This window comes from Gavialis gangeticus, unplaced genomic scaffold (genome assembly GCF_001723915.1).
Source record: "Gavialis gangeticus isolate Ggan-Ray unplaced genomic scaffold, GavGan_comp1, whole genome shotgun sequence".
Lineage (NCBI taxonomy): Eukaryota > Metazoa > Chordata > Crocodylia > Gavialidae > Gavialis > Gavialis gangeticus.
Window position 1 is genome coordinate 38,396,601 of NW_017729008.1, and position 12,052 is coordinate 38,408,652.

General features: G+C 42.9%; 1 protein-coding gene across 2 annotated transcripts in view; it reads left to right on the plus strand.

Moving 5' to 3' along the window:
- The window catches only part of MKLN1 (muskelin 1), a 173,930-nt gene that overhangs the window by 345 nt on the left and 161,533 nt on the right, over window positions 1–12,052 (plus strand). The window lies entirely within an intron of this gene.

Genomic DNA, 12,052 nt, shown 5'->3' on the forward strand with positions numbered 1-12,052 from the left:
GCCCCGGCCCCGGCCCCTTTCTCCCGCCCCGCGCTCCCGGCAAGGCCTTGGGGCTTGTCCCGGCCCGCGCTCGGCCCCGGCCCCGGCCCTTGCCCGGCGGCTGGGGGGCCGTGATGTGACGGCGGGGGTAATGATGTCACGGCGGGGGTATTGATGTCACAGCAGTCACGTCACCACGACCCCGCGCTCCAGCGGGGACTGGGCCTAGGTTGGGTTGGGTTGGGTTGTGTGTGTGGTGCTGCGTGTGTGTTGTGTTGCGTTGCGTTGCCGGGTCAACGGGCAGAAAAGCCCACGTGTGTGCTCCAGCCCCGGCCGCCCTTCGCCCCCCCTGCCGGGTCCGGGTCACCCGCGATTGTCACCAGTCGACCTGTTTGCACTTGGGGACACAGCTCTCAAAGTTTGTTTTTGGTGGGGGGGTTCCACTTCAGAAAGAAACCAGATGGACGCAGGCAAGACCTCAGAAACATCCTGGCTGGGTAGGCGGCTTCCTATTAGGGACCGCTGGGTTGACCTTTCCTATGGTGTTTGCATATTACCCTTGCGCCGTGCCCGTCACAGGACTGCGAAGGTGCTGTGGCACTGGGTTGGGACTCGCTGTCCTCAGCCACCCCTGTGAAGGATGGACACTCTCCTTCCCACCCCCCAACCTGTGCAGCAGTTCCCAATTTGTGGGACCGGCACCGCCAGCGGGGTGCAGACAGCCTGTCAATGCTACCAGTTGACAGATTTGTTATAACTATATGACAGCAATTTGCTGGTGGTCCTTAAGGCTGATCTGCGAAATTTGCTGGTGGTCCTTAAGGTTGTATCAATTTTAAATTGACGGTGCACAGTCTGTCATGGTTTGGGAACCACTGCCCTAGTGTCTTTCCCAGCAAAGCGGCTCTGCCAGACCTTGAATCGTTCTTGCCTCATTTTTGGAAACTTCTTCAGTTTTTCACAGCATTTAAGGGAAGAGAAAAAATGCTGTAGTTCGGTATTGATCTCGTTGCTGCTGTGTGCAGAAGTAATAGCTTCTCTCTCCTGGGTCATCCTGCTTTCCTGTCCAGAGAGCCCATTAGTCCTTTTTGCCTCAGCCTCTCATCAGCAGGGATCCTGGATTTCTCTGATTTTGTTTACAAAATAAATCCCCAATTTTCAGATTTAAAAAACAAAAAAAGTAACCCAAATCCACATTTTGGGGTGATTTTTAAAATGAAACTCTCCATCTCCATCTCTGTTTTGTTTTAATTGCACACAAATGTGGATTTTGGGTTACTTTTTTTAATTGGAGAAAACCAGGATCCCTGCTTATCGGGACCTTGTGTTCAGTTGGTTATCCTGGAGGCTGTCCAGAGTCCTCCGGAGTCACTGCTTTCCAGGACACGGCCCACTTGTAAATGTGGGTGATGTTTGTAGATGTCTGACCTCTTGCTGACCATATTAAAATGTGTTTCGTTGTGCTTTCTCTGTATTGGTGACCCGTTGTCTGAGTTATTTTTCACCTCACTGACCTTTTGACAAAGTTGCTGCCATAATATATGTACTTTCTTCCACATCTTTGGTAAACTCCTTGAAATCAGGTTTGGCCTGAGTGACTCTTGTGTTAAGGAGCTGTCACTTTGCTTCCTGCTAACTGCTTCCCTACGGCTGTGGTTTTGAGGGAGAGCTTAAATATGAAACGCATCTGGAAAAGGAAAGAGGAGGTCTTGTCCCTTTGCCCCGGGCTGATTTGTTTTGCCTTCCTTGAAGCAGACGTGTAGGTGGAAGGACTCTTAACGTGGTCCTCTTGGTATGGAGATGATACTTATGGGATATTTCCTATAGTTAAAAATGGGCTTGGTCTCCAGTATTGACAAAAGGAAAAAAAAATGTTTTCCTGAAAAGTGCTGCAAACCATGGTTAAAACATGGTTCAGTTTTACCTGACTAGGAAAACTGATTTATTTGAATGTAGCTGGAAAGAGTGTGCTAGAATCAATACAGTCTGCTGTTTCACCAGGATTGACCTTGGGCCATGTCAGCTGCGAGCAGATCAGTGCCTGCCACAGCTCTGTTGTTGCTAGAAAAATATTAGTAGGGACTAAGATTTTTTTTTCCCATCCTTTCTCCTTGAATTGTACTACCAAACAGTGCTTTAGATAATTGCCTCAAGCGAACAAAAACACATTCCCTCTCTCATAGATTTCATAGACATTAGGACTGGAACGGATCTCTTAAGATCATCAAATCCAGCCCCCTGCCCAAGGGGCGGGAAGTCATCTAGGGTCAAAGGATCCCAGCAAGAAAAATGTCCAGATGTTTCTTGCAAGAGTCCAGAGCAGGTGCTTGCACCACCTCTTGGGGAGAGTTTGTTCCAGGCTTTGGGGGCTTGGACAGTAAAGAAGTTTTTCTTGCGTTTAGCCTAAAACGGTCTTGCAGGAGTTTGTGACCATTGGACCTTGTCATCCCCTGGGGTGCTCTGGTGAACAGACGTTCCCCCAGATCCTGATGCACACCCCTGGTGTACTTATAGGCTGCCACCAAGTTGCCCTTGAGCCTGCACTTCTCCAGGCTGAAGTTCCATGGCTCGCAGCCTCTCTTCATAAGGCCTGCTCTCTTGCCCTCCGATCACGCGTGTGACTCTCCTTTGGACTCTTTCAAGTTCTCCACCTCCTTCCTAAATCGTGGAGCCCAAAATTGGATGCAGTACTTCAGCTGCGGCCTCACCAAGGCAGAGTACGGTGGGAGGATGACATCCTGGGTCTTGCATCAGTAGATGCAAGTCAGAGTTTTGTTCGTTGTGCCAGCTGTGGTATTGTGTTGATGGCTCATGTTCATCTTGTGGTCAGTCATGACCCCCAAGCCTCCTCCGGTTGTGCTGCTAGCGAGCGTAGCATTGTGGAGCCTATAAGTGTGATGCGGGTTTTTATTCCTGAGGTAGAGCATCTTGCATTTCTCCATATTGAATGCCACCAGGTTTTCATCTGCGCACCTTGCAAGCCTATTGAGATTGGCTTGGACCTCTCTGCTCCTCCTTCTCTCCTTCGCCTCCCTGTCCCCTCACACTTAGGTGCACTGGGTGAGGTCAGATTTACTATTGTATTGGCTATTCTTGAATCTGAGTTTTGACCCATTTTAAAAATGGTTTTAGCTGTAGTTGTATTGGTAGAGTACGTTCCAAACATTTCCCAGTCAGCTGCAGGGCCCTTCCTGTGTCTTAAACACTTCCTAAGTTTCTCAACAGTCAAATATAGCTAACAATATTCAGGTCAGTGAATATAAATGCCCTTGTGGACAAGTTCAAACCATGTCTCGCTCTGTTGACTTGGGTCCATTTACAAGGCTACCTGGTGGTCTTCAGTTTCTTCATACTGGTGATAACATGGCCTGAAGACAGCTCAAACCATATGCTGAAAGAGCATACGCTAAATCAAAAAATTATAATTTTGCATAGCATATCACAACAATCACTGCATTGTAATGGCCTTTGTTAGCACCAAGCTGAGTTTAGCGTTAAGTTCTGAAAACTTACCTAAGGTGCAGTGATGATACCTTTATTAGACCAATTAAGAAATTGCACAAAAAGTATTTTTCTTTTTCGCAATTTCTTAGTTGGTCTAATAAAAGGTATCATCTCTGAACCGAGAGTCCTAGAGTTTTGCACTGCTTGTTGTCTTAGACAACATGGCTACTAAGTACAACATCCCTAAGGTACAGTTGCACTTATGTGCATATAAACTGTAGAAAAGGACTGGTTTTGATTATGTTCAGTTGAAGTTGTCTACTACTAGGGTTGTCTTTCTAGCCTATAGCAGCTTCAGTGTCAAAGCTTAGTTGTCATTTTGTGGTTCTTAAGTTGCTTGAGATCTATATGTATAGATATATCCAAAGTAAATAGATATATATATATATGTAAGGTAAAAGATGCCTTGGATTGGACTTTCATCTCTTGTTCCCTGGCCCAACATAAACTGGCATTACCAAAGAGTTGGCAGGCTCAAGCCCTGGGAACAAAGGGCTTTCTCATACACTAACATCCTTTAATTGAGTCTTTCATGCCTAAGATCTATTTTTGTGATAAAAATGGAAAATCCTCCCCTTAGAGGTTTCATGAAAGATATAAAGTGAAACCCAAGATTCACTTTGTAATAGAAAGTCCTCTGGTTACAAAAGTTTATGCTGTACATCTCTGATTTAGTTTGTCTTTAAAGATGCAAATCTACCCTGCTTTCTGCATCCCATGGTGTGTGTATAAAAATCCTTACTCAAATGTGAAAAAGGTATGTTTTCCAGAATTATACATTTGGACTGTACTGGGATTTAGAGACTCCAGTTAAAGGTCAAACCCCATTATAATAAGCACTACAAATAGCTTTCAGTCTAGCTTCATGGCACCGTACTACATGTGAATGGAACACAGGTCTGGAAGGACCATTGGGATTGAGTCATTTGCATGCAGTTGCATGCCATATTATTTTAATAAACTAATCAAGCTCATCTAAAAACATATTTCGTGTCCCTACCATTTCTGTTGAAAGACTGATCCAGAACTTCACTTCTAAGATAATGAGAAACCTTTTAATTTCCATCCTAACCTGTTCCTAATCCGTTTTCCTGTTAGTTTTTGCAGAGACATTGTCACTTATTTTAGATAGGTCTTCCTTCTCTGTTTAGTCCTCAGTATATTTTTTGAGAACAATTGCATCTCTTCTTGGCTTGTATTTTGATGGGGCAAAAAATATGTTGGTCTCTTAAGGCAGGTTGTCTGCTCCTCTCATCTCGGTATTCCTTCTCTGTACTTGTTTTGGCTTGAATTAATTTTTTTTTTTTTTTTTTTTTTTTTAACATGACCCAAATTGCACATGACTCTGGTGATAAGACCTCTTCTGAGATGCTGTGTACAAGAGATGTGAATACTTCCCGTTCTATACTAGAAATGTCTTGCTCAGTACCCCCTTGGGATTCGTGTACCTTTCTCATGGCTGTATCACATTGGCAGCTCAGGATCATCTTGTGATGGACTGGTGTGCTTGGGTCTTTCTCCTCCGGTTGTTTTCAGCCGATGAGCTCATAGCGGGGATTCATATTAGCTGTCAACTGGGTGGCCTTGCATTTTTTGTTGTTATGATTTCTGTTCCATCTGTTTTTGAGGTCATACTGTTCTTTCTATTCATGAGACTTCCTTGTTGTGTATCATCATCAGCAAATGTTCTCACTGAATACTTAATGAAAAGAAAATCAGTCCGGAGACTAGTAGGTAAACTTCAGTAGTAATTGCTCTCGAGCCAGATTTTTAAATTCCCCTTTCAACACAAACCAGTTCTTATCTCCCTGCTACTCAGCTTCTTGTGCTCTTCACAGTTCTTCCACTAATCCTCCAAATCTGTAGTTGAACCGATTTCCGCTACGGCAACATATCAAATGCCTTAGTGAAGTTCAAACAGATTAGATGTGCCAGGTTTTCTTTGTTTAATAAAACAACAGATTTTTCTAAAGAAAGATACCAGGTGAATCTGGTACAACCAAAGCTTGTTAAACTTGTCACATTGCATTCTCTCTTCTCTTCCTTAAAAGAAGGTGGGACAAGGAAGAAGGCAGGATAATGCTGTATGAACAGAGGGTTTTTTAAAATCTTTCCGAAGTAGAACTCTGTCAGTTAAAGATGAGTCTGGCAGTAGTCCTCTATCTAGCTGGTGTCTGCTACTGTCTTTTATTTTGCCCTTAAATATGGGTACATTTACTTTCTTTTTCCCCCACACTCTAATCAATGACAATATTTTACTCAAACCAGATGAGTGCTAAGAACCTGCTTTGATTGACTCTGGTTTGGCCAGATGACAGCATTCTGTATTTAGCTGTCCCATATTGTGTTACTGCCACACTTTTCCAGCTGCTGTGTGCAAATAATGCAAGACTGCTCGTTTTAGAGCCAGCATGAGGGTCTGTATCTTCCACTTGAAATGGTAGAAATAAAAAGAAGGAATTTGGAAGTATGTTTTGTTGGTAACAGTGCAGCTTTTGTCTGGTTCTAGATTCAGCCTTCAGTTAAAACTTGTTAATGGAAAATTTCTGTAACATGTTTTAAATTTTTGTGGTGCAATTCCAGTTCATTGTTAATTAGGTGCAGGTTGATTTCTATTGGGACTTCAAGAGCAATGTCGTCATCAGATTGCAGTCTATCAGGACCATCTGAAAACACCTTCGTTTGTTAAATTTGAATGCTGCTGTGTTTTTAAAGAGAAGAAAAAAGCAATTCTCTTTGTGCGCAGTGCGAATTTCAACATCCTGTATGATGATTTCTTTGTGCCGACATCCAGCTGTGTTCCTGAATCTAAGAACTGTTGCTCAACTGGTGATCACAAAACTTTAGCTCAGGTATATAGTCTTAATTTCTTAGTAAGATGTGTAGTGTATTTTTCATTCATATTTCTTAAGTTTCAAAGGAGCTTCTCCTCTTAATTGCTTTCTTGAATAACTTTTCCAGCAACTCTTGTGGCCAGAGGTGAAGGGTCCACCTGAACTTAGAGGAGTCATCCTTAGGCTGGTATGGTTAGGGTACACCAGTGTGCAAGGCATACCATATGGCCAGTGATGTACTCAACTTTGATGCCCCAGTCTAAATGGCCAGCTTTGGGCAGATGAATCAACTTGTAGTGGCCCCGGTATAAGATGTGGACACCCCCAGATTCATAGCGAGATGGCCTGCCTGCTTTACTGCTGTGCCTCTTGTATCAAATGAGTGTTTTCTTTTTCCTATGTCATGCACAGATGACTACAGCCTTTGAGTTGTTTGCCAGTTCTGTGATCTTGCAGTCTATCAGTTCCTGTAGCTTGGTCTTCATGCTTTCTCCTAGACTTTCTGTTATATTTAACAGGGCACCTACAACTTTGAGATCTGTCTCAAAGATTATATCCAGGGCCAAGAGCCTGAGTAGTTTATAAGGAAAATTTGATTTCTGTGCTGAAGATGTTAATTCAAAGTTTTAAATTGTAAGCTCGAGTCTTTTTACCGATTTTATTGGATAATGAAGATGAGTAGAAATCACTTTGATGTGAGGTGTGCTGCTGGAAACCTGCAACCAAGGTCTGCAAAAATTGGTGATGGTGACAAGTAATTGTAGTTTAAATCAGCAAGCAAAGCTGGATTTAAATATCATCCATTTCAATTTTGTTTGCAACTTGTAAGAAAAAAAAATATTTTCAACAGTTACAGCCTTCACATGAAATGTGATTCTTTGAGCTAACTGGGAATATTATACACTTAAATATTTAACCTACGCTTACTCAGATTCTTAATTTTGACATTTTGTTATGCTAGGAAGTGGGGAGTAAAAATAGTGAAGAAGATATCAAGCTGCTCTTGAGTCCAATTAAAATTCTTCTTAGCTTGTGTATGTTTTTGTGTGTTTGGGTTTTTTTCTCTTTCCTTCTCTCCTGTTCCTTAAGAAAGCTAGAGTAAATGCTGGATGCAAGTTTGAAGCATTGCTTTTGTACTGGAAATGGATCTGATAAGCAAAGGAAGTTTTTTGTAGTTGGTGCCTCAAAACAATCAGTTTAAGTTACCTTTCAGTATTTTAGACTTCAGTCTCTTCTAGTTTTTTATTCATGGATATGAAGAGGAGCTTCCTTGATTGTTCAGCTCCCGGTTGTTTCTCAAACCCGAGTGAACTAGCAGCTGAACTGACTAAACTGATGTGAAGAAGACATTTAACTGAAATGTAAAGGGCAGGTTATGGCTGTGATAAACTAGCTTTAGGAACCAGCTTAGCTGCTGGAGCAAAGGAGATCATCCACTTGTCCATCTGGTAGGGATTCGCTCCTAGACTGGCTGCCGACCAGGGTTAAAGAGCCCGGTCTGCCCTATCGTGGAGTGGACTTCAGTTTCACAATTTTTGGATTAAGCCAGCAAGGCTGAGAGGGGGACGCTGGTGTGCGGGCAGCTCATTGTTTCCATATACACTGCCCAGGCTTTTGTGTCCTGGAGAGGTCACTCCAGCATCACTTTATTATCAAGTGCGGATTACGTTAAGTGACGTGATGTCTCGCTCAGCATAATTCTATTGTCTCGTGAGATATGGATACCTACGGCTAAATTAGCTTTTGACTCCAGACTCTGGTTCCAGGCGCTCTAGCCCAGCATTTCTCAACCTGTGGGTCACAACCCAAAAGTGGGTTGCAAGAATATAAGGGTTGTGAGCAAACTTTAAAAATGGATTGACAAACTTTAACAAAAAAGTTTTTTCTTTAAAGGAGAAAAACGTGGGAAACCGTGGCTTGTCTGTTCCAGCCTCCAAGGGGTTGCTTGGGCCTCCCTGCCCTACACATCCACCCCCTGCAGTACATCCTGGGGGGCTGGGGCCTGGGTGTGGGGAGCAGCAGATTGGGAGTGAGGGGCACTAGGTCAGGACTGGCCATCAATGTTTAAAAATGGGTCCTGGTACAAAAAAGGTTGAGAACCACTGCTTTAGCCAGTGACTTCTCTTGGCTTATTTGGGTTTTTCTGACAAGAGCAGTAGCAAATGTATTTCACAAGATTTTTTTAAATTTAATTGATTATAGTTAAGTAGTGATCTCAAATTAAATATGCAATATGTTATTTAAAATGATGTAATTTTAAACCCACTTTTATCCACCCTGTGCTGTATCATAATGCATGAGGGTAGCATTTCATTTGATGGATCATCAGAATTTCTTCTGCTTTCCTGTGCCAATGGACAAACAGCATTCAGTAGTAGCATACTTGAATTTGGATAATCCAAATAGGCATGGGTTTCCTTTGTTTTACTTCTGAGCAGCTTTTTCCAGCACTTAATTCTTATCTAAAATAAAAGGAATTTTGTTTTCTTGGAGTTCAGTTGCTTGTTCCCAAACACGTTCTTTAGTCTTGGGGATATAGAGGCACACACTGGCTATTCCTGAATAAATTGGTTAGTAGTATTGAACAGTAGCTTTTAATATTAATTGTTTGCATGAGAAACGGCTACACAATTCTCACACTGAAAAATAAGATGGGACTTGATCATGCTATCAGGTGCACAATCCAGCTTCAACCTTTTGGGGTTTTTTTGGATTCTAGCAAATCTTTCTCTCTTAACGTTCTTCCCCGTATTAACATCTGTTGAAAAGTGATTCCATCGCTTAGCCATGCAGTGCTCTTGATGTCAAATGACCCCTCTCCCCAGTTTCTTTACCCTTCAGGCAGTTCTTAAACTGTTTCCTACTCAACGTACTAAAAACCTGTTCTCATCACTTGGCTTTGGGACTTGGGAAATCTTGGTGAAGATCAAAATTGGAAACTTATTTCTAGCGTGCATGTGTATCTATTTTTATTTTCCTATATTTGAATACTGAGGGCAATTTAGGATTGAAAAAATGAGCTCTTCCACCAGAACAACTGGGTAAATTGGAGAGGCCAGGAGGATTTTAATAATTTTAGTAGGCCAGTTGCTGCAGGGTCAGATGTGTGGCCATGGGGCCTGATCCCATGAGCTGGCCTGACTCTGCTGGTGTGACCCCCACATGTTGGTTTGATCCCAGGAGCTAGTTGGACTCTGCATATGGGTCCATCTCATCTGGCCTGCAGGGCTTCCCGTGTGTTTGGAAATTTGGTGGTGGGGGCAAGGGGGAGATGTCTGATGCGGCCCTGGGGGCTGGAGTTTGGCCTACTGCAGTAGTGCTCATCAAGAGAAGGTGTCATGGTGTAGGCAAATTCTTCATTTCTTTGTTTCTTTTAACTGAGTGGTAACTTTCATAGGGTATTGGAGAGTGTAGGAAACCGTACTGCTTACTACGAAAGGTGTAGGTAGGGAGGAATTTGCTCTTGAGATGTACTGAATACCAGATGGGAGTATCCAGTTGTGGCTGTTGAACAGGAGGATGTTGCTCTTGCAGGCTGCAAGTGCTGTGTCTGCCACATCTCAATCTGAGCTCTGTCTGGGATGGGTCCAGGACAACAGGACAAGGGTCTTGAACTATTTTGATCTCATCACTGTTCTACCCCAGAGCCAACCTCCCTTCTGGTGTGCTTGCCAAATGTGATCCAGCAGCCACTGAGCTAGGCGCTGAATGGAAGCAGCAGGACTGTGTTCGCCCAGGTGCAGCTCTGTGCTTATTAGTGCAGCCTCTGCTTAGCTAATTAAACTGTCCACAGCAATTTATTGCTTCCATTCTGGGGACAGGCTGAACAGTCCTAAGGGATCTGGGGCTATATTTATTTCATAGTGAGAGGCAGGATTTATTCCCTTGAAGAGTTTACAGTTTGTTTTGGGGAGACCCAGTAGCCTTAGGGGTAGGTGTTGGTTGCATGTTGTACCAGAAACACTATCAGGAGCCTAGACTATAGAAGAAGCTGGAGAGAATTGCTGGTTCTCATGTTCATTTCAATGAATCATCTAAAAAGCACCATGGAGGCCTGTGGAGTAACTGTCTTATTACTTCTTTTTGTGCTTAGTAAGGTGAAGCTTAAATCAAAGCAGTGTAAGGTCTCTTAAAAGCCAAAAAAGACAAGAACAAAATAATTCTTTGTGTTTAAAATTGCAAGCAGTCTACTTAAAAGGCTATAATGCTGTCTACTAACCTGTTCCTACCTTGTTCAGAGACTTATTTCCACTAAATTACAGTTCGACCTCATCATTAAATGTATCACTTAACAATTTATATTGCTTGATTTAATCTTCCATCTACTTGCTCATTGATTAGCCAAGGAAGACTAAACTAGATTTTTATCTGCCTTTGCTGTACCTGCTTGCCCTCTCCAACAATGGTGACTTTCTGCACTTCTTAAAATGGGTTCCTTCAGGAAAACAAAGCAGCTTCTTACAGAAGTTATCTTTTAGTGTGGATTGCCATGATTTCCACTTTTTTTGTGAAAAGTTGATTAAAATTCTTTTCAAGCTGAGCACATGACTGCAGAATCAGGGTGTTAGACTGTAAGCTTATTGAGGCAGAGATTTGTCTTGACTGTTTTCTTAAATGGGCTTATGCAATGGGACCTTTGTATGCTTCTGAAATTGAAATCGGTGTCAACTGCAAGGGATTTCAAAGGGAGGTGAATAAACCTTGCAGAAGAAGCTACTTGATTAAATGCAGGGTCTGCTTGGAAGGAATAATTTAGACTAATCAAACGCTGCTGCGCTCCAAACAGACTGGAACCACACAGGAATGACCCAGGCATAATTGTCTTTAGCTCAATGAAAGTAGCTGCTCGGTGCTAAGAAGTTGTCCAGAAAAGAAGTAGAGGGAACTTAAATGTGTTAAGTCATTTAAAAAAAAAAAATAGTAGGGTTGGTGTGTAGTACCCATGATGGTCCAAGAAATATATGAGAGGCAAGGAGTTTTTGTGAGATCATTATTGGGCCAGCTGTGTGGGTAGGAGAGCTGTTGGACAAGCTTTTAGACATTAAGTGTCCTTCCTCTGTCTTTGGTTTCTCACGAGATGGGGCACGTGTCTTGTGAGGAGAGGCTGAGGGAAGTGGGCTTATTTAGTCTGGAAAAGAGGAGACAGAGAGGATTTAATAGCCTTTCAACTCCCTGCAGGGTGGTTGCAAAGAGGGTGGAGCTGGACTGTTCTCAGTGGTGGCAGATGAACAAGGAGCAATGGGCTCAAGTTGCAGCAAGGGAAGCTGAGGTTGGATGTTATGAAACACTTTTTCAATAGGAGGGTGGTGAAGCACTGGAACAGGTTACCTAGAGAGGTTATAGGATCTCCATCCTTGGAGGTTTTTAAGGCCCAGGTAGACAAACCCAGGTAGGTGGGGATGGTCCTGCTTTGAGCAGTGGGTTGGATTAGATGACTTCATGAGGTCCCTTCCAACCCTCATTTTCTGTGACTCTCTAAACTCCATATTCTAGGGCACAACTCCATTTGATTTACGTGATGGGATACTTTCTATATTGTCCTGAAAACCACCCCAAAAGTAGGTATGCCACAGGGTACTTGTGGAGTTTCACGTATAGATGTTTTCCTCAGGTGCTTGAGGAAGGGCACTTTGCCTGAAAACTTGTCCAATAGCTCTCCCAGCCATACAGCTGGTTCAGTTGTGATATCCCAAAAAATCCTTGCCTTAAAGCAAAAAAAAAAAAAAAAAAAAAAA